This window comes from Jatropha curcas, chromosome 11 (genome assembly GCF_041381405.1).
Source record: "Jatropha curcas cultivar XTBG-Jc1 chromosome 11, XTBG_Jcur_1.0, whole genome shotgun sequence".
Taxonomy (NCBI): domain Eukaryota; kingdom Viridiplantae; phylum Streptophyta; class Magnoliopsida; order Malpighiales; family Euphorbiaceae; genus Jatropha; species Jatropha curcas.
The window spans coordinates 20,309,321-20,330,988 of record NC_143161.1 but is presented as its reverse complement, the minus strand read 5'-3'; the positions used below and the strand labels follow the sequence as shown (position 1 = coordinate 20,330,988).

General features: G+C 33.4%; 1 non-coding gene across 1 annotated transcript; it reads left to right on the top strand.

Moving 5' to 3' along the window:
- The first annotated feature begins 19,181 nt into the window (after window positions 1–19,181).
- LOC149492706 (small nucleolar RNA R71) lies at window positions 19,182–19,288 on the top strand. The gene has a single exon (XR_016319035.1). It is a non-coding gene; the product is annotated as a small nucleolar RNA R71 (small nucleolar RNA).
- The last annotated feature ends 2,380 nt before the right edge of the window (window positions 19,289–21,668 follow it).

Below are 21,668 nucleotides of genomic sequence, written 5' to 3'. Positions count from 1 at the left end.
GAGTCAAACCATATAGCTTCTGCATCAAGTTATTATTCTCATGTAATTTATTACCTTTTTCATATCAAAAACCCTTCTCCTGATAGTGATTAATGAAATAAATCAATCCAGGGGAGAAACTCTGCCTGGAAGCATTAAGTTCAATAATAAATTATATCATGAACAAGGAAAAGCAAATCTAATATTATAAATTGGAATCAAATTAAGTTACATCAAATCCCTGGTATGAGGGTTTTAGTTCGACATAGTAATTAAATAAAACTCAATAATACTTGAATAAAACTTCATAATCAATAAAGAATAATGAAAAGAAAGACAAGATTAAGAGTTTAGAAATAAAAACTAGACAACAGTTACGTGGACGGCTTTCTTGAATCTTGGCACAAATCTTGGATGCTTGAAATCATTGAGAGAGAGAGAGAACTATGTAGAAAAATACTAGAACTCGAGATACCTTTACAATGAATAGCTCCCTTCTTTATATAGACCTCCAGGAAGAAAATCTGACTCTGTTTAGGAAATAGAATCCTTATTAAGTACGAAATCTTCTTAGGAGATCATGACTATTTAGGCTTTGGATTTCTTCTTAGTTAGGACTCTTCTCTCTTCCTAAATAGGTTTAGATCTTGTTTTGCACATTTAGGAAAATATCTGAGGCGGGCCCATGTGAGAAAAAAGCTTGGCTTGCGTTTTTAGTTCAAGACAGCTCTGCCTTAGAAGCATGGGCGTGCCATCTAGCACGGCTTGGGCGTGCTAGAGTCTGGATCTATGAATGATTCAGCACGAGCTGTGCTCTGCAACACGCTCAAAGGAGTCTTTATGGCACAGTCGTGCGCTCTAGCACGGGCAGGGCGTGCTAGGCTCTGTCTTTCCAAGATAGATTGCATCACGGGTGTGCTAGGCAAACACGCCCTGAGGTTCTTTTGGGCACGGGCGTGCCAGATAGCACGGGCTAGCCGTGCTAGAGTCTGACTCTCCACTTGATTTCTCTTAAGCTTAGCATGGGCGTGCTAAGGTGCACGGGTTGGGTGTGCTAGAGCCTGAGTGTTTTACTTTATAATGTTCTTTTCTGTGCCAAAACCCTACAAATTTCTTTAAAATCAAGTGGATTATGATTCAAGGAAGCTTTACACAAAAACATAAATAAAACTAAATAAAAACTAATTAAAGTAATTAAAAATACTAAAAAATCCTAATAAAAAATATATTAAAAATACTAAAAAAATAACATCTATCAAAATTCCTCAAACTTAAACCATTGCTTGTCCTCAAGCAACAAAACTAAAAATAAGAGAACAAATTGACAAAATTAGCTTACTATGGTTGGAGATATTTATTCATAAACTCAAAAGATATCACAATCATTAATATGTGAATAAATCAATTGTTTTCCATGCTAATTATATATAAGCGAAAATTCAATTTTTGATAAAATACATTCCTTGATTTAAACATAAGTTAAAAAGATTTTCAACACTAATAATTATTCAACTTATGACAAATAGGATATGAATAATCCACAAAAATTATTTAACCTTTTTAAATAAGATGTTAAATAGTATAATTTCAACATTCTCGTATGCAAAATTAGTCATCCCTTCTCCACAATTGAAATGCATACAATTAAAAAGATCGAAAGGTCTTTATTTTAGGTTGCAATGAGGTTTTCGAAGTATAAATTTAGCTAATCAAAGAAAGGATACGAAGATAGACAAGGAGTACAAAAGAATGTATAATATCAAGATTTTCATTATACCAAAACAATTTTTGTTTAAAGGGAGTTTTAATCTTGAAATTCTTCACTAGCTCATGATTAGAGATATTTTGGCAAGGTCTTTTCATAATATTTTGATAATTTCTTCCTTGCTTTTGATTCCCCAAACTTGAGTTGTTGCGAGTGATTGCTTCTTTTATGGGGTATTTCTCTTTGATTTTTCTAATTGATCCACTTGCTAGTATTAATGAAATTTTCTCCCTTTTTGTTGCTAGGTTTTAATAAAAATCAAATCCTTCAATTATATATTATTGCACTTAGGGTAGGAATTTAAATTGGTTTAATGGCTAGGATTAATAAGGGTGAACAATAAGATTTAGATATAGGCTTCAAATTGGTTGCAAAAGTCATATTTTAACTTAGTTGGCTTAGGCTAAATAAGGGGTTCAACAAAGAATGCCTAAATCATCTCTTTCTAAATGTAAGCATTTAAAAATTTTATCTTAAAGGAATTCTAATTTGTTCTAGGAATGCCAAGGTTAAATAAATTTTGGTTAAAACATATCTATATATCATAAAATTTACAAAAAATTGGTGTTTATAATCTTAGAAACAAATAGTTAAACCAAAGAATCATGTTAATTCAAAAATTAAAATTAAAGCTCAAACATACTAGACTATAAAAAAACAACTAAATTTATCACAAGTTACTAAATTATGATAATTTTCAAGCTTGCTCAAATTATTCCAACCATTTTAAGCAAAAATAAAAAAATAAAATTTTAGCTAAAATTTTTCCTTCCCCCAATTTAATCGACACATTGTCCCCAATGTGTTCAAAATAAAACTACTTCCTCAAACTTATTACATTAACAAAAGAAAAGAAATAAGAGAGTGGAATAAGCATTACCAAAATTGTATTGAAAAATACAATAGAGCTGAGTGTTGGAATGTGTCATAGCTAAAAGACCAGAAACACATTAAAAGAAAAAGCTACTAAAAAATAAAATATTCAAAGGAACGGAAACATTAACAAAAGGAAGTAAAAATTCAAGACAGAACATTCAGTATATGAGAACAAAAATCAAAATAGAAAAACACAAAAGGAAATCAAAAATCCATCAGGATTCCGGTGGTGGAGGGGGATGTGGCTGCAATAACTGAATGAGAGTCTGGAGTTGGCCTTGCAATGTATCCATGCGAGAATCGAGGCTCCCATGCATAATCTCGATGGATTGGAATCTGTCTGCAATCATGGATTCCATCCCGTTAAGGCGTGTGTCGAAAATGTCCATTCGGGACATCATCCGTGCAAGGATTTCATCGTTGGACATGCTCGATGTTCCTTAAAAGGATGGACCAGCGCCAGAAGTACCTGCACCAGAAGAAGGAACAAAAGGAGTCGGATTACCCTCCTCCATGTTAGCATCACCTGTGTCCTCAGCTTCCTCATCCTTAAAACTGTCATCTCGAGCACCCACTACTCAATATGAATCTCCCACTTTTTCAATAAGCCTCATGTGGATCATAACATCTAAATCTAACCGGGTACCTTTTCCTCCTCCCACACTATCATAGATTGGTCTAGCCAGGTTAAAAAACTCGCACATACGCAGCAATTCGGGTCACAAAACACCCCATCATAATAGCCCCTTTTCCCACTCTAGCTACCCTCGCCCATCTTTGGCATAGCCAATAACCAACATTTAGCAAAATTCCCTAATCAATAGCCCATATAAAATATAATTCGTTTAAGCTTAATACTCCGTCACTCTCACTCCTTCCAAAAACAGTGTTAGATAAGAATTTATGAATGTATCTCAGGGCAGGATTTCTTAATTTTGATGCCTTTGAATACCTAGGATTATAATTATTTTCTCTGGTCAAATCTTACCATGTACTGCGTTCATTAAAATCCTTAGATATTTGATTTTGAGCATTTTCAGTGGGAAATCCAAAAATATGGCTAATCTCATTGACAGAAAAATCAAAAGTCCTACCAAATAACCTGAAGTGAATTTTGCTCTGGAAATCGACAAGCAATAAACGAATTAGAGAAGAATAGGAACTCAAAAATTCTAAGGTTAAAGGTGCATAAACCAGATCCTTCATCTCAATAAACTGTCCCCATCCTACATGCCTAAGTTGTTCAATCACAGCATCCCTAAGCCCTACTTGCGCTAGAGCAGACTCATCAATAAATCTATTCGGTAAAATAGGGCTAAGGGATAGTTTATTGTACCTCTCTTGCTGCTCGGGTGAAGTGATCTCAAATGGAGGAGGAGTTGGCGTTGAAGGAGGTGGAACCGGTGGAGGAGGAGCAGTGGAGGATGGAGCGATGGGCCGTTGTCTAGCGGTAACCGAGGAGGCGGGTCTACTGAGCTTGTGTCAGGGAGGCATGGTGTAGAAATTTGGTGTGGAGTGTGTTTGGTTTGAGAGAAAAGGAAGAAAAAGGGAGAGAAATGGAGAGGAAGGGTGTGGCGGCTAGGGCGTGCTGATGAGAATGAGGGGTGGTTAGGGCGTGCTCTTTAAATAGAGGCACGATTTAATGCGCATGTCTGGTCGTGGCATAGACGTGCTTCGTGGCACGGCCAGACCGTGCTAGTTAGGCTGTGAGGCGGTTTGCGTGCACGAGCGTGCTGGACGGCACGGCTTGGGCGTGCTAGCCTCTGACCTACAAGGAAAAACTAAGCGTACTTGGCACGGACGTGCACGGGCTGGGCGTGCTAGCCTCTGACTTGCAAAGTAAATTTTGGCTCACCTGGCACGGGCATGCTACTTGACACGCATCGAGCGTGCTAGCTTCTGGCTCTCAAGCATTTTTTTTCCTTTCTTGACGCACGGGCGTGTTGTGGCACACGGTCAGGGCTTGCTAGCCCCTGACTCTCGAAGCAAATTTTTCCTGTATGGCACACGGGCGTGTCCTGGGGCACATTTTGGGCGTGCTTAAGTGCAATCCATTGTCATGTCTTGGCACGAGCGTGCTTAGTAGCACGGTCAGGGCATGCCATCCTGTGGATTTTAACTTGATCCTAAATGAATTTTGACTAAAACAAAGGAACAATTATGGAGAAAATTTGGGAAATTTTGTATCAGAAATACTAAGAATAAATGGAAACAAGAAATTTGAGATAAAATAATATGGGTTGTCTCCCACAAGCGCTTTTGTTTAACATCATTTAAGCTCGACGCACTCAACCTGGTTTAGGTCAAACAAGACTGATGGTATTTTTGACTGGATCAAAGTTGTCATTTTGATAAACTTTCAAACGTTGAGCATTAACTTTGAAACTTCAATTACCATCCACTATTTCGATGGCCCCATTAGGAAAAATTTCTTTGATCGTGAATGGACTGGACCATCTGGAGCGCAACTTACCAGGAAAGAGACGGAGTCTAGAATTATAGAGTAATATCTGTTGTCCTACCTTTAGATTCCTCAGGATAATATGTTTATCATGCCATTTTTTTGTGCGGTCCTTATATATTTTGGCACTCTCATAAGCATGGATGCGCATTTCATCCATCATATTCAATTGAAGCAACCGATTTTGACCAACTTCCTTTGTATTAAAGTTAAGAAATTGAATTGCCCAAAATGCCTTGTGCTCTAACTCAATAGGAAGGTGACAAGCCTTACCGTAGACCATGCGATATGGAGAAATACCGATTGGTGTTTTGAATGCGATTCTGTAAGCCCATAGAGCATCATCGAGTTTCTTGGACCAGTCCTTCCTAGATTGTCCAACAGTGGTCTCTAGAATCTTCTTGATTTCTCTATTGGTGACTTCTACTTGTCCACTTGTTTGAGGATGATATGGAGTGCCTACACGATGAGTAACACCATATTTTGCAAGAAGGGAATCTAAATATTTGTTGTAAAAATGCTTACCTCCGTCTGTGATTATTGCCCTAGGAGTGCCATGACGTGTGAAAATATATTTCTTAATAAAATTCATTACACTTTTGGCATCATTGTTTGGAAGAGCAACAGCTTCTACCCACTTTGACACATAGTCCACTGCCACTAGAATGTATTGACTGGAGTATGATGATGGAAAAGGTCCCATGAAGTCCAAACCCCAAACGTCGAAGATCTCGACTTCGAGGATGCTATTTAGGGGTATCTCATGTCGCTTTGAAATGTTACCTAACCTTTGACAGCGATCACAAAGATGAACAAAGTTAAAAGCATATTTAAATAAATTAGGCCAATACAAACCGCTTTCCAAGATACGCGCTGCTGTCTTGCTTGCTCCAAAATGCCCTCCACATTCCATTGAATGGCAAAATTTAAGGACACTTTCCATTTCTCCTTCCAGTATACATCGCCAGAATAGATGATCACTACAATATTTGAATAAAAAGGGCTCCTCCCAATAATAGTATTTGATATCATGGAAAAACTTTTTCTTTTGTTGATAAGAAAAGTTGGGAGGAGGGATTTCGCAAACAAGGTAGTTGACTATATCAGCATACCAAGGAGCTTGTGTGTTTGCCAACAGTAGAAGTTGCTCATGAGGAAAGTTTTCATTGATTTGTAATTCTTTTATATCTTCTTCCCCCAATTCTAGCCTGGAAAGGTGGTCAACCACAAGGTTTTCAGTTCCCTTTTTGTCATGAATTTCTAGATCAAATTCCTGCAATAAAAGCACCCAACGAATTAGTCTTGGTTTTGCATCTTTCTTTTCTAGTAAATATTTGATAGCCGAGTGATCAGTGTAAACTATTGTTTTGGCTCCAATTAAGTAGGCTCTAAATTTGTCAAAAGCAAAAACAATAGCTAGCAGTTCTTTTTCAGTGGTGGCATAATTTAATTGTGCATCATTTAATGTGCGACTAGCATAATAAATGACGTGCAACTTCTTTTCCTTTCTTTACCCAAGAACAGCTCCAACAGCATGATCACTAGCATCACACATAAGCTCAAAGGGAAGAGTCCAGTCTAGTGTGGCCATGATTAACTCCTTCTTCAACCTATTAAAAGCATTTAAACACTCTTTGTCAAAATTAAAAGGAACATCTTTAACTAATAAGTTACAAAGAGGTTTTGTGATTTTGGAGAAATCTTTAATAAATCTCCTGTAAAATCCTGCATGTTCAAGAAAGCTCCTTATTCCTTTCACTGAATTAGGAGAAGGTAGCTTTTCAATTACCTCGATTTTGGCTTTATCCACTTCGATTCCTTTTTGTGAGATTTTATGTCCTAGGACAATACCTTCATTAACCATAAAGTGACTCTTTTCCCAATTCAAAACAAGGTTAGTGCCCTCACAGCGTTGCAGTACTAAAGATAAGTTATAAAGACATGCATCAAAAGAGGAACCAAATACGGAAAAGTCATCCATGAAAATTTCAATGAATTTCTCTACCATGTCAGAAAATATGGACATCATGCATCTTTGAAAGGTTGTAGGAGCATTGCATAGTCCAAAAGGCATTCTCCTATAGGCAAAAGTGCCATAAGGGCAAGTGAAAGTGGTTTTCTCTTGATCTTCTGGAGCAATAGGTATTTGGAAGTATCCTGAATAACCATCCAAAAAGCAATAATAGGGATAACCTGCAAGTCTTTCAAGCATTTGATCAATAAAGGGTAGGGGAAAGTGGTCTTTGCGTGTTGCTTTATTCAACTTCCTATAATCAATGCACACACGCCAACCTGTGACCGTTCGAGTGGGAATTAATTCATTGTTTTCGTTAGAGATAACAGTCATACCTCCCTTCTTTGGAACAACTTGAATAGGACTTACCCAACTACTATCGGAGATAGGATAAATGATGCCAGCATCCAAAAGCTTTATGATCTCAGCCTTGACTACCTCCTTCATATTTGGATTCAATCGCCTTTGATGCTCGACTGAAGGTTTATAGTCTTCTTCCATTAGGATCTTATGCATGCATACGCTTGGGCTTATCCCCTGTAGGTCTGAAATTGACCACCCTAATGCTTTCTTATGTTTTCGAAGAACCTGCAAAAACCTTTCCTCTTGATCAAGTGTTAAGTGAGAAGAAATAATAACAGGAAAAGAATGATTCTCACCTAAGAATGCATGTTTTAAATGTGATGGAAGCTGTTTCAGTTCTTGCTTTGGTGGTTCACTTTCTTTCTTATTCATGATGCTTGATTCATTAATGTCATCTTTAATATGCAAAGTGTTTTCCACACATTCATCAACAACATTAATTCGAAAACAATCACTATAGTCCATAGGAAGTTTACAAGATTTAAGAACATCAAAAACAATTTCTTCCTGTCCAACCCTTAAAGTTAACTTGCCTTCATACACATCAATTAATGCTCTTGCAGTTGCAAAAAAAGGCCTCCCAAGGATTAAGGATCCTTCCCTGTCTTCATCAATATCAAGAATAACGAAATCAATAGGGAAGATGAATGTACCTACCTTTACAAGCACATCTTCTACAATTCCTCTTGGATATTTGATTGATCGATCCGCCAATTGTAGAGATATCCTTGTTGGCTTGAGTTCCCCCATACCTAGCATCTTAAAAACTTCATAAGACATAAGGTTAATGCTAGCACCTAAATCTGCTAAAGCTTTTTCAAAATTTAGATTACCAATATTGCAAGGGATAGAAAAACTTCTTAGATCCTTTAACTTTGGAGGCAATTTATTTTGGATAATTGCACTGCAATCCTCAGTTAACATTACCGTTCCTTGATCATCAATTTTCCGTTTCTTGCTCAGGATATCTTTTAGGAATTTCGCATAGCTAGGCATTTGAGCAAGAGCTTCAGCGAAAAGAACGTTAATTTGAAGCTTCTTGAATACATCAAGAAATTTGAGGAAGCTCTTGTCATCTTGTGCTTTCTTTAACCTTTGTGGGAAGGGAACAGGTGGAACATAAGGTTTTACCTCTTCTTGCTCTTCTAGATCAATGACGGGAACTTTTTTCTGCTCCTCCGCTTTCTTTTCTTCCTTTGGTGGGTCTTCTAACTGTTTTGCCATTTCTCAAGGTGATAGCCTATACCTGTTCTTTAGGATTTTTTTCAGTATTGCTTGGTAACGTACCTTGAGGTCGGGATGCCATCATGTTTGCAAATTGTCCTAGCTGAATCTCCAAATTTCTTATCGCAGCCTATTGGATTTTGTGGTTTTCTCTGGTTTCGTTCAAGAAATCCATGTGCGATTTAGAAAGGGCGGTAAGACGATCATCATGAGATTTCTTCTCTTGAGGAAGAAAGCCTGGTGGTGCATTCAAAGCATTGTTAGGATTCCCGTATTGTAACACCCCATTTTTCTGTGTCTGAAATAGTAAGTTTACCGGTGTGTGAATAGTACCACCAGTTCGGAAGTCGGTATTATTTTGGTCCGGAAAAATTACTATATATGTTTTATATTTTCTTTAATATGTTTGGAGTATGCATACATGATTTTTATGGGTAGAAAGTAAGGAATGAATATTTTTGGAGAATTTAGATAATTAGTGAATAGTTAATTATGGTGTTATATTAATTAAGGAAATGAGAAAAATTATTTTTATGGAGTAAATTTGAGATGGTGTTATATTAATTAAAGAAATAAGAGGAATTATTTTTAAGGATTAAATTTGAGAATTTTGTGGAGATAAATAATAATTTAAAGGAAATTAATTGGAGAATAATTTTAGCCATTGGATGAGATTACTAATGACTTAATCTTAGCCATCCAATGTTGAGAAAAGACTAAAATACCCTTATTGCTCAATTATTTGAGCAACCACTTTCCCTTCTTCTCTTCAACGTGAATTTCCTTCTTTCTTCTCTTCCTTGGCCGAAACTTACCCTCTCATTTCTTCCCTTATTGTTTTCAATTTCTCACAAGAAATCACTCTAACTAGACCATATGAACACAATCCAAGACCTTCCTCTTGAAGATTTATGGTTATTCATTGTATTGGAGCTTAAGGATTTGAAGAATTTTTGAGTTTTAGCTAAAGTTCAAGTAGGTAGATTTTGTGATTTTGAGGTTGATTTATAGAATTAATTAGGGATTTTGGATCCTTTCATTCTCATAGTATTTTTCTATGCCTTTTGCTTTGGGTTTTGAGTTTATTTGAGGATTTTCTTTTGTTAGTACTAGGTGAACTATCTAAGTTGGAGAAACTCAAGACTAAAGTTTGATTTGATGATTTTTGGGTGTTCCAAGCTTGATTTTGAGGTAAGTGTTCAAAAAAACTCTTACCTTGTTTAAATTTTCAATTTTGTGAAGTTTATACTAATTTGTGAAAATTGGAAATTTTATATGAAATGAGTTGATTATTGAACTTTGGTGGTACAAATGTGTTCTTGGGAGATTTCTAACCATGCCTATATAGTGAATTGATGAGGAAAACATTTTCTTCTTCATTTTCCAAGAGTGGCAGAACCTATTGATGAATAAGGCCTTAAGTTTTCTTGTTATTTTTTGTTGGTTTATGATCTTAAGATTATATTTGATGAGTATTTAGTATGTGGTAGAAATCTCTACCTTGTATTTGATTTAAATAAGCTGAAATTGGGAAAGAGTGTTATTGAGTGTGATTAAGGACTATTTTTCGATACTTTTTATTTTCCATTGATGTCTAAGTCCTTCATGAAAGTTGTAGGTCTACTTCTTAGCTTTCTAACCCATCCTCTTGTGTCCAATTTGGATATATATAGCTCAACTTATGGATGAAAAACCCAAACTGACTCTGTTATGACGGGCCACATGCATCATGAGTTGAGTGCCCATTTTGACTACTATAATGACAAGATTATGTTTTGAGTTCTTCATGAGAGTTGTTGCCCTGTGTCTTGAGACTTCGTTGGTTTTGGATTGGTTCAATTTGAGTGTTTGGTTAAGGAAGAATTCAATAAACATTGGACTTGGTTCTACTGAATCAAGTCTGGACTGTTGATCTGTGTTCCTATCTTTTGTTTGCTACCTTACAGATTGATCTGGGCTGTGGTCCCTTCATAATATTTGTAGTATTTTGTCTTAGCTTTCCAATGAATCTAATTTCATTCAATTTGGAGCCCTAGAACTCAAGTTATGTCTTAATAACACAGCAAAGGCCAAGTTTATCTTCATGCTGGAAATTTTCTATGTCTTGAATCATAGGTTTATTTGGATAAAAGTATGTATGAATCAGGTGTGAGGAAGTTTCTCTTGATTATTTGTATGTTTTAGGATTTAGTTGACAAAAATAAGACATAAGTTTGAAAAGTGTTGTTGTAGATATGTTTAAATGGATATAAATTGAAAAAGTGTAGCATTGGTTTAGGTAATGCATGATGAGAGTTGAAATGGGTATTTAAGGTGTATGTGCTTTGAATTGTGAATAAGGAAAGTATGATTTTATATGATAAATTTCATTATGACTTTAAGAAAGTTTTAAAAGAAAAGGAATTTATGAGAAATTTCCTATATTAAGTAATTATGTTTAAGTATGAAGTTTTCATGAGTCACTTAGTTCCAAAGTAAGCTTACATGTATGATTTCCTATGATAAGAAATTTTCTATGTTAAGTAATTATGTTTAAGTATGAATTTTTCATGAGTTCCTAACGTTCTAAAGTAAGCTTACATTATGAATTTAAGAAGATTAAAGAATAAGACAAGTTTTATGAGAAGTGTTATGAATTAAGAATTAAAACAAGGATTTTGGGCTCTAATATACTTGGTGTGAATTTGATGCGTGATTTGATTTTATTATGTATGATGAGCATGCTCGGCATTTGATGCCATTATGATAAGAAGCTATTATCACATGATAGGCACGTGGGTGTCTTATGTTAGGGCGGACGCGCTCTATATGTTATGAAAAGGTTGGCGACCTAAGGCCATTATGAATAAGTTATGAAAACCTATCTGCTTCTCTTTCTCCTAAGTGTATGCAAGCCCCTTGGAAAATATTTGTAAGGAAATTAAATGAATGAGATCATATTATTTTAGTAAACCTTACTTTGGAAATTAATGATTATGTTCTCAAATGAATTTTTAAAGCATGATATTTTGGTACATGGTTTTATCAATAAATAGTGTATGTATTGGTATAATAAATGTTCAAGTAATGAATTTATGATTTGAAAGAATTAAATTATTTATGTTATTAATTATAAGTTTATTTGATATTCTAAGTAAAGAACTAAAGTATTTATGGTGATTAAATGTCTAAGTAAAGGATTTATGGTATAAAGAATTAAATTAGTTATGTTATTAATTTATAAGTTTATTTGATATTTCTTTGCTATAAATGTAAATGTATGTTGAAATTTAATGATTCTATGATTGTAAATGATTTTATGAAATTTGTGTTTTAAGTAAGTTGCCATCGCAACTTCAGTAAGTATGTGAATTATGAGCACCACTGAGTTTTATACTCAGCGCGTCGATTTTTGTCATGCGTAGTTTGAAGATCATGGTTGCTACTTGAAGATTAGAAGAGTAGTATCAAAGCAGAAGTGACTAATTTGGTAGTAGTAGATTGAGATTTATGTAATTAAGAATTATGGCATGTATAATTATTACATTTTCGGAGATTTTGTTATTTGAATTATAACTGAAGCATGTATTTATTAATTATGTTGGTGCATATATTTGGAGATAAGCATAAGATTTATTAAATGATTGAAAATAAATTATTTTAAGATAGTTGGTATGATTAATTCATTACGTGATATATCTAATGAATGCATTTAATTAATGATCATTAAAATGTTATTGAGGGTTTCTATAGTTATGAAGGTATAGAAGTGTTGTTGTGTTATGATGATTATTTGGAGATGTTGGGAGAGTTTGGAGTTTAATTGGGAGTGTTTTGTATTAACATGTTTGGCGAGTTCAATTTTTAAAAGGAAACTCTTGCAGTTTTTATATAGGATTTTTCTTAATCTATTAAAAAAAAATTTATTACTCGCTAAACTTGTGAATACTCAATTACTTCTAATTCATAATCTGAATTTATGATTTATATGTTAAGTTAAGACGGTGTCTTCAGTACCGAATGTGGCATCCGCTGTTGGGTCTCTTGGGACTAGGCGGTGGGTGTTACATTTAGTGGTATCAGAGCATAGGTTTAGGCGGTTCTAGGACTATATGTGTATATATGTAGGATTTTATCTATTTTGAAGTGACAGTATGAGTAATTTAGGTTAAAGACATGTCATATTAGTTTGAATTGGAAACAACCAGCCATTAGAGAATGGTTTCATGGTAAGCGGAGTATATATTGAGGTTACTATTGATGATTAATTGTTATATCATTCTGGACCATTTGAATGAATTATTCATGGAGGAAATTCTTAGGGAATAATGGATAGGGATTCGATGCAGTGGTTATTGGAGATGAAATATTATTGAAGCGTTAAGGATTTGTGTATTTTTCTTGAGTTGATATGAGTTCTAAATGTTATAAGTATATTTGAGATTTATTTCAAAATTGATTTGTATCCATGATATTGATAGCATGAGTGATTGTGAAAAGGTTTGTTAATTTTGAATCCATAAGAAGCATTTTTTTTTTTTTATGTGTTGCTTATGGATAAATGATTTTACTATGAGGATTTTTCCCTTCTATTGAATACTTTGGATATAGAAAAAAAAAATAAAGTAAATTTTCAAGTGTGATTGTATAAAGTTTTGATAAACGAAAATATTGTTTTTATAAATGGAAATGAATCACTTGTATAGATTCATGAACTGTGAAGTGTATTGGTTTACAAATTAAATATGAAAATGACATTTATATTAATTTAAGTGTGTAAGATGAAGTGTGAACTTGTATTGTTGTGTGCACAAGAAGATATGTCAAGTTATGCATGATTAAGATTATAAGTATTAAGGTGAAGTTAAATGATGAAAATATGCTATGTTTATTTAATACTTGTTGAATGTGAAATGTATACATAAAATGCATGAATATGTGTATATGTGCCTGTAGAAGGAGTATGGTGCGAATGAGTACTAGTATTATCTAATAAGAGAACTAAATGATTCCGATCTAAGGACAATAGAACCTATTTAATTAGAGTATTGATTTCAGTATATGTATTTGATGAAGTTAAATTTATTATGACTATTAAGATAAGCATTTTTCTTTAAAGAATATATAGTCATTATTTAGAGTTTTTGAAAAATTAGGAACCATGGTTATTAAAATTTGATGGCAATAGAAATAATGATGCATCATAGTATTTACATGATAAGAATTTCTATACTTTGGGATTTCATGAATATGTAAAAAAAAATTGTGGTTTGTGTTGATCTCACTATGCTTCTATGAGAATAAATTCTAAGCCAAAATGATCAAGAGTTTATAATTGATCATTGTAAGATAGAAAAGATTGGTTAAAAGTTAATAGAAGTATTTACAAATCATAGAAGGTTTATGGATTTATGTGAGATATCTATTATTAAAAAAAAAAAAAAAAAAAAAAAAAAAAAAAAAAAAGTGGAACTGCTATGACTTAGTGAGCGCTATTTGGATGGAACTACCAAATCATTAGGGATAAATGGTCAAGTTGAGATAGTCTATATGGCACATTGCATGATTTGCATAACTTTGTGATTGTGTTTTTATGTATTGAGATTTGGACCTTTGGTTTAAATTTTTTTTCTTGAGTGGAGCTTGCAAGTATGCATGTATGACTAGATGTATATATGCATGATAGTGTTTGAGATTAAGTATCATGATGGAATGAAGTTATTAGCATTGTTATGAGAATAAGCTATATAATCTCAGGATATGTTCATATAATCTCATCATGCTTTATGAGAATTTACTTTATGCAAATCTTTGAATGTGATATTTAAATTAAATTAATATCACCTTACTATATTTATATGTATAGACCTTTGTTATTGAATTTAAGTGTATGATACTCCATGAACTTAAACTTTATAAATTGTACATGTCTTGATATGTGTCTTATATGATGATATGTTTGGTATGTAAGTTATATAGGTCATTGGATTGAGTGCTAGATAAAATAAAAGACGTTTATGGATTTTTCTTGTAAGGGAATTAAAAAGGATATTAAGGATTTAATCGATTTGTATACATAATAAGTTTATGCTATAATTATGAGATTAAAATTTTTAAATATGGAATGTTTAAATTTGCTATTATGGATGTTCATTTGGAAGAATCAAGTATAGAATATAAGGATAGTAAGTGATAGCCGATTAACGAAGAATAAATTAAGTCGGAAAAATATTATGAGATTTGTAATTGCTTAATTCAAGTGAATTTCGAGGACGAAATTCTTTAAGGGGGGTAGAATTGTAACGCCCCATTTTTCTGTGTCTGAAATAGTAAGTTTACCGGTGTGTGAATAGTACCACCAGTCCGGAAGTCGGTATTATTTTGGTCCGAAAAAATTACTATATATGTTTTATATTTTTGGAGTATGCATACATGATTTTTATGGGTAGAAAGTAAGTGATGAATATTTTTGGAGAATTTAGATAATTAGTGAATAGTGAATTATGGTGTTATATTAATTAAGGAAATGAGAAAAATTATTTTTATGGAGTAAATTTGAGATGGTGTTATATTAATTAAGGAAATAAGAGGAATTATTTTTAAGGATTAAATTTGAGAATTTTATGGAGATAAATAATAATTTAAAGGAAATTAATTGAAGAATAATTTTAGCCATTGGATGAGATTACTAATGACTTAATCTTAGCCATCCAATGTTGAGAAAAGACTAAAATACCCTTATTGCTCAATTATTTGAGCAACCACTTTCCCTTCTTCTTCTCTTCAACGTGAATTTCTTTTTTTCTTCTCTTCCTTGGCCGAAACTTACCCTCTCATTTCTTCCCTTATTGTTTTCAATTTCTCACAAGAAATCACTCTAACTAGACCATATGAACTCAATCCAAGACCTTCCTCTTGAAGATTTATGGTTATTCATAGTATTGGAGCTTAAGGATTTGAAGAATTTTTGAGTTTTAGCTAAAGTTCAAGTAAGTAGATTTTGTGATTTTGAGGTTGATTTATAGAATTAATTAGGGATTTTGGATCCTTTCATTCTCATAGTATTTTTCTATGCCTTTTGGTTTGGGTTTTGAGTTTATTTGAGGATTTTCTTTTTTTAGTACTAGGTGAACTATCTAAGTTGGAGAAACTCAAGACTAAAGTTTGATTTGATGATTTTTGGGTGTTTCAAGCTTGATTTTGAGGTAAGTGTTCAAAAAAACTCTTACCTTGTTTAAATTTTCGATTTTGTGAAATTTATACTAATTTGTGAAAATTGGAAATTTTATATGAAATGAGTTGATTATTGAACTTTGGTGGTAGAAATGTGTTCTTGGGAGATTTCTAAACATGCCTATATAGTGAATTGATGAGCAAAACATTTTCTTCTTCATTTTCCAAGAGTGGCAGAACCTATTGATGAATAAGGCCTTAAGTTTTCTTGTTATTCTTTGTTGGTTTATGCTCTTAAGATTATATTTGATGAGTATTTAGTATGTGGTAGAAATCTCTACCTTGTATTTGATTTAAGTAAGCTGAAATTGGGAAAGAGTGTTATTGAGTGTGATTAAGGACTATTTTTCGATCCTTTTTATTTTCCATTGATGTCTAAGTCCTTCATGAAAGTTGTAGGTCTACTTCTTAGCTTTCCAACCCATCCTCTCGTGTCCAATTTGGATATATATAGCTCAACTTATGGCTGAAAAATCCAAACTGACTCTGTTATGACGGGCCACATGCATCATGAGTTGAGTGCCCATTTTGATCACTATAATGACAAGATTATGTTCTGAGTTCTTCATGAGAGTTGTTGCCCTGTGTCTTGAGACTTCTTTGGTTTTGGATTGGTTCAATTTGAGTGTTTGGTTAAGGAAGAATTCAATAAACATTGGACTTGGTTCTACTGAATCAAGTATGGACTGTTGGTCTGTGTTCCTATCTTTTGTTTGCTACCTTATAGATTGATCTGGGCTGTGGTCCGTTCATAATATTTGTAGTAGTTTATCTTAGCTTTCCAATGAATCTAATTCAGTCAATTTGGAGCCCTAGAACTCAAGTTATGTCTTAATAACACAGCAAAGGCCAAGTTTATCTTCATGCTGGAAATTTTCTATATCTTGAATCATAGGTTTATTTGGATAAAAGTATGTATGAATCAGGTGTGAGGAAGTTTCTCTTGATTATTTGTATGTTTTAGGATTTAGTTGACAAAAAGAAGACATAAGTTTGAAAAGTGTTGTTGTAGATATGTTTAAATGGATATAAATTGAAAAAGTGTAGCATTGGTTTAGGTAATGCATGATGAGAGTTGAAATGGGTATTTAAGGTGTATGTGCTTTGAATTGTGAATAAGGAAAGTATGATTTTATATGATAAATTTCATTATGACTTTAAGAAAGTTTTAAAAGAAAAGGAATTTATGAGAAATTTCCTATATTAAGTAATTATGTTTAAGTATGAAGTTTTCATGAGTCACTTAGTTCTAAAGTAAGCTTACATATATGATTTCCTATGATAAGAAATTTTCTATGTTAAGTAATTATGTTTAAGTATGAATTTTTCATGAGTTCCTGACGTTCTAAAGTAAGCTTACATTATGAATTTAAGAAGATTAAAGAATAAGACAAGTTTTATGAGAAGTGTTATGAATTAAGAATTAAAACAAGGGTTTTGGGCTCTAATATACTTGTGTGAATTTGATGCGTGATTTGATTTTATTATGTATGATGAGCATGCTCGGCATTTGATGCCACTATGATAAGAAGCTATTATCATATGATAAGCACGTGGGTGTCTTATGTTAGGGCGGACGCGCTCTATATGTTATGAAGAGGTTGGCGACCTAAGGCCATTATGAATAAGTTATGAAAACCTATCTGCTTCTCTTTCTCCTAAGTGTATGCGAGCCCCTTGGAAAATATTTGTAAGGCAATTAAATGAATGAGATCATATTATTTTAGTAAACCTTACTTTGGAAATTAATGATTATGTTATCAAATGAATTTTTAAAGCATGATATTTTGGTACATGATTTTATAAATAAATAGTGTATGTATTAGTATAATAAATGTTCAAGTAATGAATTTATGATTTGAAAGAATTAAATTATTTATGTTATTAATTATAAGTTTATTTGATATTCTAAGTAAAGAATTAAAGTATTTATGGTGATTAAATGTCTAAGTAAAGGATTTATAGTATAAAGAATTAAATTAGTTATGTTATTAATTTATAAGTTTATTTGATATTTCTTTGCTATAAATGTAAATGTATGTTGAAATTTAATGATTCTATGATTGTAAATGATTTTATGAAATTTGTGTTTTAAGTAAGTTGTCATCGCAACTTCAGTAAGTATGTGAATTATGAGCACCACTGAGTTTTATACTCAGCGCGTCGATTTTTGTCACGCGTAGGTTGAAGATCATGGTTGCTACTTGAAGATTAGAAGAGTAGTATCAAAGCAGAAGTGACTAATTTGGTAGTAGTAGATTGAGATTTATGTAATTAAGAATTATGGCATGTATAATTATTACATTTTTGGAGATTTTGTTATTTACATTATAACTGAAGCATGTATTTATCAATTATGTTGGTGTATATATTTGGAGATAAGAATAAGATTTATTAAATGATTGAATATAAATTATTTTAAAATAGTTGGTATGATTAGTTCATTAAGACGTGATATATCTAATGAATGCATTTAATTGATGATCATTAAAATGCTATTGAGCGTTTCTATAGTTATGAAGGTATAGAAGTATTGTTGCGTTATGATGATTATTTGGAGATGTTGGGAGAGTTTGGAGTTTAATTGGGAGTGTTTTGTATTCACATGTTTGGCGAGTTCAGTTTTTAAAAGGAAACTCTTGTAGTTTTTATGTAGGATTTTTCTCAATCTATTAAAAAAAAAAAAATTATTACTCGCTAAACTTGTGAATACTCAATTACTTCTAATTCATCATCTGAATTTATGATTTATATGTTAAGTTAAGACGGTGTCTTCGGTACCGAATGTGGCATCCGCTGTTGGGTCTCTCGGGACTGGGCGGTGGGTGTTACACGTATGACAAATTAGGATGGTTCCTCAATCTGTTATCATAGGAATTGGAGTATGGGTAATTCTTCCTTCCTTGATTCATCACATAGTTTACTTGTTCCAAGGTTTGCGGATTCAAGGACTCTATCATGCATTCTCCAATCCCATGTTGCCCATTACATCTGTCACAAACTTACACAATAGAATTGACAGGATTAGTAGTTAATAGATCCAATTTTCTTACCATATTATCTACCTTGGCATTGAGTGTTGTAATGGCATCTATTTCAAGACTCCTATAGTCTTCTTCCTTTCTGAGTTGTTTTGATAGTGGCTGTTGCTTGCCATCTCTTCTATCAAGTCGTATGCCTCATCAATCCCTTTTCTCTCAAAAGATCCACCTGCAGCTGCATCTAGAGTGATTTTAATGTTAGGAGATAATGCATTATAGAAAGTTTGTACTTGCAACCATTTAGGCAAACTATGATGTGGGCACTTTCTCAACAAGTCCTTGAATCTTTCCCACGCTTTGTATAAGCTTTCTTGATCATGGTGAGCAAATGTCATTATCTGATTGCGAAGTTTTGTGGTTTTAGAAGATGGAAAGAATTTTGCTAAGAACTTTTGGGCTAATTATTCCCATGTTGTAAAACTTCCAGCGGGACATGATTGTAACCAAGATCGTGCTTTGTCCCTAAGAGTGAATGGGAAAAGTCTCAGTTTTATAGTATCTTCGGAAACACCGTTCTGTTTGAAAGTATCGCAAATTTCTAGGAAATTTGTGATATGAGCATTAGGGTCTTCACTTGGTCTTCACTTGGTAAACCTCCATATTGAATTGAGGTGGAAAGCATTTGGATAATTGCGGGTTTAATTTCAAAATTGTTAGCTTCCACCCTAGGTCTTGTAATACTTGAGGTTGTCCTATTAAGATTAGGTGTTGTATAGTCCCGCAAGGAGCGGATCGGATGTTGAGGTGGAGGTCTGTCTTCTATTTCATTTTCGTTGACCATGTCTGCTTGTTGTTCGGGTTTGCTTTCACGTGTTCTTCTTACGACGTTGTTCCTGCGACAAGTTCTTTCAATTTCTGGATCAAAGACTAGGGGTTCAGTTCTACTTGATCTTCTTTGCATAAACACCTGAAATAATTCTTAAAAGAAAAATTAAATAAAACAAAAGAGTGTCTAAATTAACAATAGGGTAATTAGTATTGATATTGATAATGCCAATCCCCGGCAACGGCGCCAAAAACTTAACAGAGATTTTCGCAAGTGTACGAAATCGCAACAAGTAATATAGAATGAAAGAGTATTGTATCCACAGGGATTGTATATCAAGTACCAAAATTATGTTAACCTATTATTATTTAAACGGAAAAAAGGGGAATTATCTTTAAGAAATTAAAACAAATAAAAGAGAACAAAAGAAATCAAACAGCAATTTTTGAAGGAAAGAAATCAAGGATTTAAAACTACTAGGGATTTTGATTTCACTTAATTCTATCCAATTTATTTTATTAGTTTGTTAATTAATTTTAATTGTTCAAGTTGAGGAAACAACCCTAAAATCACTAACAAGCTCTCTCGATGTATTGTTAACTATTCTAATCCAGTCTAATTACCTATCTTCCAATAGCGCAATTCAAACATGAATTAAATCATTAAGTTTTATGGTTTGTTTTGTGAATTCATAACTTAAGGTCATTAACTTATGAAAACCTCCCATGAGTCAAACCATATAGCTTTCGCATCAAGTTATTCTTCTCATGTAATTTATTACCTTTTTCATATCAAAAACTCTTCTCCCGATAGTGATTAATGAAATAAATCAATCCAGGGGAGAAACTCTGCCTGGAAGCATTAAGTTCAATAATAAATTATATCATGAACAAGGAAAAGAAAATCTAATATTATAAATTGGAATCAAATTAAGCTACATCAAATCCCTAGTATGAGGGTTTTAGTTCGACATAGTAATTAAATAAAACTCAATAATACTTGAATAAAACTTCATAATCAATAAAGAATAATGAAAAGAAAGACAAGATTAAGAGTTTAAAAATAAAAACTAGACAACAGTTACGTGGACGACTTCCTTGAATCTTGGCACAAATCTTGGATGCTTGAAATCTTTGAGAGAGAGAGAACTATGTAAAAAAAATACTAGAACTCAAGATACCTTTACAATGAATAGCTCCCTTCTTTATATAGACCTCCAGGAAAAAACTCTGACTCCGTTTAGGAAATAGAATCCTTATTAAGTACGAAATCTTCTTAGGAGATTATGACTGTTTAGGCTTTGGATTTTTTCTTAGTTAAGACTCTTCTCTCTTCCTAAATAGGTTTAGACCTTGTTTTGCACGTTTAGGAAAATATGTGAGGCAGGTCCATGTGAGAAAAAAGTTTGGCTTGCATTTTTAGTTCAAGACAGCTCTGCCTTAGTAGCACGGGCGTGCCATCTAACACGGCTTGGGCGTGCTAGAGTCTGGATCTATGAATGATTTAGCATGGGCCGTGCTCTGCAACACGCTCAGAGGAGTCTTTATGGCACGGGCGTGCGCTCTAGCACAGGCAGGGCATGCTAGGCTCTGTCTTTCCAAGATAGATTGTATCACGGGCGTGCTAGGCAAACACGCCCTGAGGTTCTTTTGGGCACGGGCGTGCCAGATAGCACGGGCTAGCCATGCTAGAGTCTGACTCTCCACTTGATTTCTCTTAAGCTTAGCACGGGCGTGCTAAGGTGCACGGGCTGGGTGTGCTAGAACCTGAGTGTTTTACTTTATAATGCTCTTTTCTGTGCCAAAACCCTGCAAATTTCTTTAAGATCAAGTGGATTATGATTCAAGAAAGCTTTACACAAAAATATAAATAAAACTAAATAAAAACTAATTACAGTAATTAAAAATACAAAAAAATCCTAATAAAAACTATATTAAAAATACTATAAAAATAACATTTATCATATA